We start from the raw sequence: 12,193 nt of genomic DNA on the forward strand, positions 1-12,193 counted from the left end.
CACTGTAAACTTACTATATAATTGCAGCATTGTGTGTAATTGAAAACTATGGGAAATTAAATGCCCAAACATAGGATATTAGCTGAATTAGCAATGTATATAGACACAATCATGTACTATGAAGCTGTAAAAATAATGAGGAACACCTCTTTTGAACTAATATAGCATGATTCTCGGGCATATTTTACACTTGATCTTAGCCAAAAGGCTGAGAAGAGATGGGTGGCATATTTTAAGTGGAAAAAATAATATGTTTCACACTGTGTTAAAAAATAAGGGAGGCAGTAGGAAAATATATTTGTGGCTACTCTCTAAAAAATGGGAGAACTAAACCAGAGCTGCATAGGATTGCTTACCTATGGGTAGTTGGATGGAACATGGTAGGCGAAAAAAGAAGGAATGAAGGATGTCATATTGTGTCAGTTTTATGCATATACATTTTGGTATGGTTCTGATTGTTGGAAGTTTTACATCATGGAGAGGGAGGGAAGGAGGAAGAGAGAAAAAAAGGGAAAGAGAAAGAGGGAGAGAGAGAGAGAGAAGAGAGAAGAGAGTCAGGCCCTCTGAGAAACTGAGAGTTGGGGAGAGGGAGAGGACAAGATAGAGGAAAACTGAACAGTTCTGGTAAAGGTACCATAAAAAAATGGAATTCAAACAGAAACAAATGGACTAAACTGAATTCACATAAATGACATAACCAACCTCACCCTGAACAGGGTAAAAGAACTAATCCAAGTAAATCTCGAGCACTGCTATTTGGACTATACGCCCTCAAGTTAAACACAAACAAACTGTTAAAGAAATATTAAAGTCTAGCTAGTAGGATTTTTTTTGTAGAGTTCATGTTTGTAATTCCGAAACCTTTTTGTGCATTCTAAGATTGAGCAAGAATATATTGTGAATATCATGAATATATTATGAGTAATGGGATCATATTTCTCACTGTTATGAGTTTATCCTAATTTCCTCCCTCCCCCTACCTCCCCCCCCACTTCTCTTTCTATCTTTGGTGTACCATCTGTTTTTATTCTATTTGAATGTTTGGAATCTTTTCTTTTTGTCTTGTATGATTTTATTAGTTATTTTTACACTTTTTATTTCTGTGGAATATTATCTCTATTCAGCCTTCCAAGTCTTGTCTTCCATTACATAATTATATTTAGTAATTAAGAAATGGAATTTTTTTTAAGTTCTACAGTTATTTTCTGTTTATCCTATTAGTTTAATCAACACAATTGCATTTTTATTTGGATGTCTTTCTTTTAAAACTATAGTCATTCCCCCTAATGCATGGGGCTTTGATCCAAGACCCTCAGTGAATGCCTGAAGTCAAAAATAGTACTGAACTCCATACATACTATGTTTTTCCTGTACATATATACCTATGATAAAGTATAATTTATAAATTAGGCATGGTAAGAGATTAACAGCAACTAATCATAAAATAGAACAAATATAACAGCACACTCTAATAAAAGTTATATGAATATGGTCTCTCTCTCAAAATATCTTATTGTACTGTACTCACCCTTCTTGTGATGATGATAAAATGCCTATGTGATGAGAGGAAGCAAGATAAATAATATCGCTATTGTGATATACTGCTAGGCTAATATTGACCTGACAATACATCAGAAGGATGAACATCTGCTTCCTGACCACGGTTGAGTGAGTGTAATTGAAACCATGGAAAGCAAGACCACAGAGAAGTGGGGACTACTGTATTCTGGTCCCTTAACCAGCTTCTGAGTTTGTGTGGACTTTGTTTCAAAACATGTAAGATTGCTTACTACACAAGAATGCCAGTCTATGAATGCTTATTTAAGAGGGGTAGATTAACAAAGGTGAAAAGAAAGATATGCAGTGAAAAATAGGAAATTTGCCATAATACTTAAAGAAGTCAGGGTATCTCATGAAGAGTACTGAGGGGCCTGCATTCTCAAGGTTAAGCAGGGATACATGTTCCTGAAACCCACAGTTTAAACCTTCCTCTCTACTGGTGGGTTCCGTGAAAGACTTTGGTTACTCCAGTACTCGTGTGCAACAAATAGGCAAAGACAGACTGTCTCCTCACTTACTGATTTAGCTGCTATCCTTGATAATCAGGAGACATAAGGTCTTCACAGTGGGTTCCCTTATAGAGTCAAAATGGTTTCCAAGTCACTGAGTTTACATCCAGTTCCACCCCCACTTTCTCCAAGCCCTACAAACAACAGCATCCTGTGTTGCAAACTTTTCTCAGGAATTTGAGAACTGAGGTCTACATGGTCTCTTTTTCACATTCTCATAGTCATGATGATGCTGAAACTTAGCAGAAACTGAGAAGTCAAAAGATCAATGAGTGCTATACGCAAACAATGAATCATAGAACACTACATCAAAACCTAATGATGTACTGTATGGTGACTAACATAATAAATTTTTTTAAAAATAAAATAAAGTAAAATAAAATGAAAGTCTTACTGCATAAAAAAAAGGTTGACAATATGCAAATAAACCAAAATCCTTTGCCATCAAAATCCATTTATTCATTAACTCATTAACTCAAAAATATATGTGTTTACTTTGAGCAGGGAAGGTTTTTGCGTTTTAGGGAGAGAGCAAGAAAAAACTTAGCAAACACATTTGTCCCCTTGGAGCTTACTTTTTTACTAGGATGGAGAGATGGACCATAAAAAAAAGAATTAAAATATACAATATTTTGACTAATGGTGAGTGTTATGGAGAAAAACCAAGCATAGGAAAATAAAGAGGACAAGGATGGAGGGGGGTGTGGTCAGTGAAATTTTCACTGGGAAGTGACAATTAGGAAAAGACTTGAAGGAAGATAGGAAAATCATGCAGACCCTGAGAATGAACAGTCTTCTAATGAAAACCTGGGTTAATGAAGAAAGTAAACTTCAAATTAGCAAATTTCTGGAAATTAAAGAAAGAATAACTTTTTTTGTATAATCTAAGGAATATAAGTAAATCTAAGTTTAAGACGTTTCTTATTTTTTAATATTTATTTATTTGAGAAATAGAGAGCATGAGCAGGGGTAGGGGCAGAGAGAGAGGGAGAAGCAGACTGCCCACTGAGCACGGAGCCTGACCGGGGCCTCCGAACCTAGAACCCTGAGATCAGGACCTGAGCTGAATCAGCCATTTAACCGACTGAGCCACGCCGGTGCCCCTAAAATGTATCTTATAAAAACAAGATGCTGGTGCACCTGGGTGGCTCAGTTAAACATCTGACTCTTGATTTCCGCTCAGGTGATGAATTTAGAGTTGTGGGATCCAGCCTCTCACAGGGATCTGTGCTCAGAATGGAGTCTGGTTGAGATTCTCTTTTTCTCCCTCTCCTTTTAGTCCCCTCCCCGACTAAGGCACATTCTCTCTCTCTCTAANAGCATGAGCAGGGGTAGGGGCAGAGAGAGAGGGAGAAGCAGACTGCCCACTGAGCACGGAGCCTGACCGGGGCCTCCGAACCTAGAACCCTGAGATCAGGACCTGAGCTGAATCAGCCATTTAACCGACTGAGCCACGCCGGTGCCCCTAAAATGTATCTTATAAAAACAAGATGCTGGTGCACCTGGGTGGCTCAGTTAAACATCTGACTCTTGATTTCCGCTCAGGTGATGAATTTAGAGTTGTGGGATCCAGCCTCTCACAGGGGATCTGTGCTCAGAATGGAGTCTGGTTGAGATTCTCTTTTTCTCCCTCTCCTTTTAGTCCCCTCCCCGACTAGCGCACATTCTCTCTCTCTCTAAGATAGATGATAGATAGATGATAGATAGATAGATAGATAGATAGATAGATAGATAGATAGATATAGATAGATAAAAATAAAGACTGAGAAGGAAAAACCATATATAGTCACAAGAGAACAAAGACTTAAGAACTATGTAGTAATTTAGAGAAACTTAGAGAAAATGGATCATGCTCAAGAAATGACTAAAGTGGATGCAAAAAGATGTAGAACACATAGACATACAATAATAACCATATTACCCACCAGGAAGTATTTTTTAAATACTCATTTGTAAATAAGGTACCAGGTTTATATAATTTGGGGGGTGTTTTAGTTAATTTTCATTGAACAAAATGTTTACAGCCCACTAAAAATGATATCAGTCCATCATTAACAGTACAGCTTGACAAATATAGCACACAAAATGCATAGAGAAATTTTAGTTATGAGCTTAAATGCAAAAAGTATGAGTAAAATAATGGCATATTGAAGTCAATAATGTTTCGATAAAATGATTCATCATAATCAACTAATGTTTATTCCAAAAGTGCACAATTAAAAAAAAATAAGCATACTTAAGGCCTAAAAAAGTATTTTATGCATTTGATTGAACATTGCAAATAAAAATTTAAGTGAAATTGGACTATAAGAAAGAATGCTTAAATATGATAAAGAAACTTTACCAAAATGTAATTATACGTACCATAATAAAAATGAAACACTTGTCATGAATATCAAAACCAGGAATAAGACATTGGTGCCTCTACTTAACAGGATATTTTTAGCATGTTCTAAATTTTCTAGCCAGTTTAATAAGAATAGAAAATTGAATTAGTAAGATAGATACCATATAAAAAGAGAAATTCCTATTATGAATAGCAGATCTTTAGAAAACCTGTGTCTGGATACAGAGTAAACCTCAGGTCACACAAGTTTCTCTGCACCTCCTGCTATCATGTCAGCTATTCTGGGGATACCAAGATCTCTCCAAGGGATTTCTTATAGATTTCGGCAGTATTAATTAAATATACAAGATTGATGGAAAGAAGGAAAAATCTCTGGATATCATGAAACGTGATGACGCCATGCCTAAAAGCAAGAGTAGTCATTTATTTTATGCAAAAACATTTCAAAATATTGTTTCAATATCACTACTCCTACACTTAAAGCTAAATCAAAAAATAAGAACACACCTAAATATTTAGAGAATTAAAAATGCAACTTTTCTGTCAGTTTTCTGCATTTTTCAAACAACAATTTTCAAGATATATCTGGATTTCACATTGTTTGCAAAGATGATTACTTCTTTAGTTATAAGTGAAATTCCATTAACTTAAAAAAAATTCTCCCTAAAAAATGTAAAAGGCTAAAAACAAACAAAAGCAAAAAAACACAATTTAACCACATCAATTACATTTCATTTTGACATATCAAGATCTACCCATAAATGCAACTTGTTATCATAGTGTTCACAGTATTGTGATATTTCCACTTTATCTACACTAAGCCACTTTTATTTTTCTATAAATTTTTCATAGTCATTATATTTAATGTATGCATAATGTGTTGATGTTGATGTATGATGATTTAACACTTTCATGTTAGATAACTGCATTATTTTTAATTTTAAAATTTTATTTACTATGTACCATTAACTAAAATCTTTATGATAATTTATTTTTTATTTCCATTGGATTATTTATTTAAAATAAGAAAAGGGATAGAATAATTTATTAAATTATTGCTATTAAAATAAGTTAATTATAATAGCAATAAGAATAGGCATCTTATGTTTTTTTCTATATAATGACATTAGTTTTACAAAATTGTAGAAAAAATGTTATACAGGTTGTAAATCCTTCTTGTGAGGAATATGTATTCTATTTTCACTGCAGGATTATTGAGATAACTTTAAAAAATGTGTACTTTAGATAGCATAAAATGTTATGTCAAGTTTGTGTTCATTTTCATTTTTTATTATTAATGTTAAATGAGCATCGATACTCTTTTCTTTCATATCCTTTGGAACTGAGAATTATTTTTTAAGTTTTTTATTATTATTGGTAGACAAATTGCATTTTCCTAAATATCTAATTGGATTTGTTCAAAGTCAGTTGCATTTTCCTATACGAATTATTAAACCAAAGATTTGAATAGGCAAAAATGATCTGCCTAATGATCGGTATTATTTTAAAATGCATTTTATTTTGTTCATTGGACATTTTTTGAATTTTTATGTCTTAGCTGTAGAGCATGAAAATGTTTCTTATCTTATTAAAGGATGCATGTCTCTTTGGAATTAGATACTTTAAAGAATATGACATTTTAATGAGTATGACATATGAGCCCTTACAAACCTGATTTTCAACAGATCAAGATAAATTAAATAACAGAGACAGGTACCGTATGGTAAGGTACCTAGGAGAAATCACAATACACTGCTACTCTTATTGTAATGATTTTTTATGCTCATTCCTATAAGAAAAGAAGATGAAATAAGGAATCATTATGAACAAAGAAAAAAAGCATGATAGAAGACATTATTAGATTTAACTAAACCTATCCTCTTGTGCTCTTCTAATTTAAGCATTTGTGAAGGGCTAATATGACTAGAAAATAGTAAAATCATATAGAATATAAAAAACCTCTTGGTCTTATACCTCCAGTGTTTCCAGCTCATTACTGCCAGAATTATTTTATAAGGTAGAAATCTGCTTTAAAAATGCAGAAGACCTTTGTCTGATTTTAAGTAACCTTACCTATCTCAATTGTCATGAATCTCTTCCTCGGCCATTCTTACACCAGACTATGGACTCAAAGCACTCCAAACCTCCCTTCATTTCTGAAAAGGTCATGCCTCGAGTCTTTGCATTTTGCAGATTCCTCTTCTTAGGATGTCCTTTCCCATCTGAGTAAGTTTCTTACTGTTCTTCTAACAAACTGCCACAACCTTAGTGGCTTAAAACAACACAAATTATTGTCTTACAATTCCAGAGAAGACTAAAATGGTTTGGCAGGGCTATGAAAGGCTTCCAAGGCTGTTGTCTCAGACTCGTCCTTTCTTTTTTCATTCTCTTTCCCAAAGGAGCACCCTTCCCTTTGCCCCAAACCTCGGTAATGAACTTCTTGCCTGAGGTCAGTGAAGACTAACTGGAAAATGGAAAATGAAAAACCGAGAACCGACCAATTCTGAAAATACTGAACAGGCTATTATTTTAGAGGAGTTAATTTCAGAAGGAAAACGGGTTAAGCTCAAAAAAAAAAAACAGTGTACATGGCTCTTCCTGGTAAAACTAGAACTTGGGTAGCTGTGTAAATTACAGCTGGAAGAGGGCAGTTGGATGATGGTACGGCAGTTGTCTCAGCACTGCAAAGAACTCTTCATGAGGAATGTGCCATTCTGGGAAAAAAGTTCTGCCTGCCACTGGGAGGCTAAGGCCTCAGAGTCCCCACAGGTCTCACAGATGATAAGGAAAACCCAGAAGCAGCTACTCTTCTGGAACTTGAGAGAGAGACTGGCTACGAAGGTGATGTTGACTATTGTCCAGCTGAATGTATGGATGCAGGTATGTGCAACTGTACGCACACTTTGTGAGTGACTTGATGAAGACGATGCTGAAAATGTAAGACCTAAGCCAAAGCCAGGGATGGAGACTTTGTGAAAGTGATGTCTTTACCAACAAATGATCTGCTAAAGAGACTTGATGCTCTGGGAGCTGAAGAACATCTGACAATGGATGCCAGAGTCTAGTACTATGCTCTGCTGCTGACACATGCAAACACAAAGCCATGTAAAGTGTCCTTCCTGAAATTTTAAGGCCAAAGAACAGTGGCCATGTTTTTGTAAATGAGATCACCAGACTTCCCTCACTAAGACTTTGTATTCAGCTTAATTTGAAATTAACTTTTTCATAAAATTAAAGCAACAGAGAATGAAAAAAAAAAAACACAGGTGCAGTGTCTGAAACAATGACAGAACATAAATATTAGATGCTGGGAAGAAGCAAAAAAAAAAAAAGGATGAGATCATGTTCAAGAAATTATTTGTCAAATCTGGTTCGGTGCTAACCTAGCATTAAAAACAGAGCAGTTATGGGAAAGATGTTCAACACTAGTAGACAATGAGGTGTAATGCCTCTGAAGTGGAAGGGCAGTTAATGGGAATGAGAGACACCTGTGCCATTTTAGGATTTTTACTTAAAATAATTGGTGAAGAATGGGAACAGGGCCTTATGATCAGCTTGAGTATAGGAAAGGCACCCAGAAACCCAGTTTTAAGGCAGAAAGGTATTTTGCAGCTTGAGGGAATGGAAGAAGTCACTAACATCTTCTGAAGGTATATAAAAGTTAAACATATATTCCAAACCTCCTCTTATGCCAATGGGAAACAGAAAGCATTTACCTATGATAAGAAGTCTTAAAGACAAGTTAGACTTTTGAGACCTTAATTCATAGAAAGCTACTTATGAATGACATTTGGAATTGTCTCTTAGATTTAACACTTTCTTCTACTCATTTGTTTATCTAACACAATATACCAGGTTACCAGGCTTAGATAATTATTCACCATCTGACTTCATTTTTGGACAATTAAATCTCACCTTCTAGGTACATTTGAACTTCACTGTAGTTTACAGTTCCTAAATTTGACTACAAAACAGCCATGCCTCTACTGTTATTTGATTTCTAGTATCAGATTCAGGCTCCTTCAGGGAGATTGAAACCAGTCAGGGTTTCTTAGACGAAGTCTAAAAATAGTTGAAAAAAGATCTTTTTAAGATTCTTCCTTGTGTCAAAACTGGTGCTTTACACCCTGCAGTCCCAACACCTGTTGGCACCTAAGACTACTTACCTGTGGTCATCTGCTCTGCTCCAGCAGGCTTCTTACTTTTTCCAAGGAAGAAGCAGAGGTAACCCCGGGATGATTTCACGTTCTGTGGATAATGGGTCAAACAAATAATTGACCCACCGAGAAAAAAAAGAAAAAGAAAAAGAAAAAAAAACTTTTTAGAATCAAAAATTTTACTTGTTTGCAGGGTAAATAGGGTTCTCTTAAAATTTAATTGAAACAGATGTTTCTGTTCTGACCAAGCAGATCAGAAACAAAATAAGGTATCTCTAAATACCAGTCTCCACTCACACGCCAAGTATCACTCCCACACAAAATAAATAGTTTGTGTTCTAATTCACCTACTTAAGTCTATGGCCTATTAACAGAGATTTCTGAATAATAGAATGATTTTACTTAGGTAAGCAGATTATATAAAAATTAATACTAACTCTTTGAACTACACTTAAAGTAACTTACTCCTTTTGACATGGTTTGAACATAGCAGTAAAAGGCTACAAGATCAGACATAATCAACATTAGCTTTGTGTATGAACCAAGAAATTACTACTTAATAAATTAAGCACACTTTAATTACAAAGTTCAAAACATTACATCATATTTGTAAGTATATGGTTGTCCTTTACCATGACATTTGCTTTGTAGTATTTCATTGAATCTATGAGTCACCACTATCATATGTGCCATGGAGAGCAAAGACATTATGCTTTTTAAGATATGACAGTATTATTTCTTTTGCTTTAAAATTGTATTTCTATTTTTGAAAAAACATGTTTTGGTGGTTAGACATAGATTATAAATTAAAAATACATTAGATTTTACATGTATTAAAATGGAATTTAAATAAAATTAATTGGTTATAGTATACTTAAAATTTTTCACATTGTAAGACAAACTCATCAGAATCATTTTTCAATTCTTAATCATTAATATCTGTTTTTTCCACATAACGTTATTTTCTCAAGAAAGTTGTTGATTCAGTATTTCAAAAAGCTTCCTCTTTCTTTCTTTCTTTCTTTCTTTCTTTCTTTCTTTCTTTTTTCTTCTTTGTCCCTCTCTCCCTCTCCTCCCCCTTCTTTCTTAGTATTACATCCCTAAAAAGACATGTTAGATGAGTTGGAAATCAAAATCAAGGTAGAGGATGGAGAAAAATGAACAAACAAACAAAGGGACTGAATAGCTGAATGGAAAATGCTGAAAAAAAACTAGTGATCTAGAAGATTGAGCCCGAGATCTCTTCCTGAAACCAGTGCAACATTACAAATATAGATAATATATTTGAGAAAAGTTAAGAAAATGGTGGTAATGTAAAAAAAATCTTGTCACTCATCAAATAGGAGTCACAAAAGGAGATATAAAAGAAAGGAGGTAGATATAAGAAATAATAGAAAAGCATTTTCTAATTTTGAAGAGAGACAAATTATCAGGTTGAGGCCCAGTGAGTATCAGAGAGATGTGTAGCTACCTACATCAAGGTACATCTTTGTAAAATTTTAGTACCAAAATTTGAATTTTAAGAATAAAATATATATATCTATATATCTATATATCTATATATACATAGATAGATATATAGATACATATATATGAAGTTAGAATTAAAAATACATCAGTCTAAACCATAAAACTCCTAGAAGAAAACATAGGCAGTAATTTCTTTGACATCAGCCATAGAAACATTTGTCTAAATATGTCTCCTCGAGCAGGGGAAACAAAAGGAGAAATAAACTGTTGGAACTATACCAAAATGAAAAGCTTTTGCACAATGAAAGAAATCTCAACAAAATGACAAGGGAACCTGCTGAATAGTAGAAGATATTTGCAAAGGATATATCCAATAAGGGGTTAATATCTAAAATATATAAAGAACTTATACAACTCAACACCAAACACAAACAATCTGAATAAAAATGAACAAATGATCTAAATAGATATTTTTCAAAGAAGACATACAAATGGCCAATAAACACTTGAAAATATGCCTAATATTATTCATTGTCAGGGAACTGCAACCCAAAACCACAATGATGTATCATGCCCCACTTGTCAGAATGATTAAAATAAAAAACACAAGAAATAACAAGTGTTGGCAAGAATGGATAGAAAAAGGATCCCTTGTGCACTGTTGGTGGGAATGCAAATTGGTGCAGCCACCATGTAAAACAGTATAGAGTCTCTCTAAAATTAAAAATAAAATTATCATATGATCCAGTAATTCCACTACTGGATATTTACCTAAAGAAAGTGAAAATACTAATTCAAAAAGATATATGTACCCCTATGCTTACTTAAGCATTATTTACCATAGCCAAGATATGGAAGCAGCTCAAGTGTCCATCCAGGGATGAATGGATAAGGATGCGGGGTGTGTGTGTGTGTGTGTGTGTGTGTGTGTGTGTAAAATGAAATGTTTTTCAGTCATGAAAAAGAATGAGATCTTGCCATTGGCAACAACATGAATAGACCTAGAGGGTATAATGATGAATGAAAAGATAAGTGAAATAAGTCAGATAAGGAAAGACAGATACCATATGGTTTCACTTACATGTGGGATTTAAGAAACAAAATAAGCAAACTTACAAAGAAAAAAAGACACACACACACACACACACACACACACACACAAAACAGAATTTAAATACAGAGAAAAAACTTGTGGTTGCCTGAGGGGAGGAGGATGAGAGATGGGTGAAGTAGATAAATGGAATTAAGAATACATTTATCATGATTAGTACTGATAATGTATTGAATTGTTGAATCATTATATCATGCACCTGAAACTAACATAACACAGTATGTTGATTATACCTCAATAATTTTTTAATAGTAATAAATCAAGAAAGATATAAAAATATATCATGACTAAATAGGGTTTATTAAAGAGATACAAAACCCTTAGCAAACTAAGAACAGAAGAAAACTTCCTTGTTCTCACAATAGGATCTAAAAGTTCTATAGCAAATCACAATTAATGATTAATTAATATAAATATATTTATACAATACTATTTAAAGGAATCAGTTTGTTGCTTATGATAGCAGGGCAATAGATACAAAATTTTCTTTGGAAAATGTAAGTTGATTTCATAATTCTATACTAAATAGTTCAGTGAACTAAGAAAATAGAAATATTTTAGATGTTCAAAGACTGAGAAAGTTTTTTAACCATGTATATTCCTAAGAGAATATACTGAGGTACTTCAGTGCAACAAAATGAATTTAAGAAAATTAAAATAAAAAAAAATAGTAGACAGAAGAAGAAGTCAAAACTTCTATTTCATTCCAAGTAATTGCTAGTAGTTCTTGTTAAAGAATTTGTAACAAAATGGTCCTTAAAATTTGCAGTAATTTCAGGGTACCTGGGTGGCTCAGTCAGTTAAGCCACTGCTTTTAGCTCAGACCATGATCTCTGGGTCCTGGATTTTAGAGGCCCCAAGTCAGGTTCAATGCTCAGTGGAGAGTCTGCTTCTCCCACTCCCTCTCCCTCTGCCCCTCCCCCCTGCTCACACTCTCTCTCACACTCTATCTCAAATAAATAAATAAGATCTTTCCAAAAATTTGCAGTAATTTCATGGATGTGGTCTTATGACTAGTTTTTCCTTTGATTTTTTTAAC

General features: G+C 33.9%; 1 pseudogene; it reads left to right on the plus strand.

Annotated features, from left to right (window-relative positions):
- The first annotated feature begins 6,894 nt into the window (after positions 1–6,894).
- LOC100474589 lies at positions 6,895–7,547 on the plus strand (annotated as a pseudogene).
- Positions 7,548–12,193: the final 4,646 nt, after the last annotated feature.

The sequence above is a fragment of the Ailuropoda melanoleuca genome, chromosome 1 (genome assembly GCF_002007445.2).
Source record: "Ailuropoda melanoleuca isolate Jingjing chromosome 1, ASM200744v2, whole genome shotgun sequence".
NCBI lineage: Eukaryota > Metazoa > Chordata > Mammalia > Carnivora > Ursidae > Ailuropoda > Ailuropoda melanoleuca.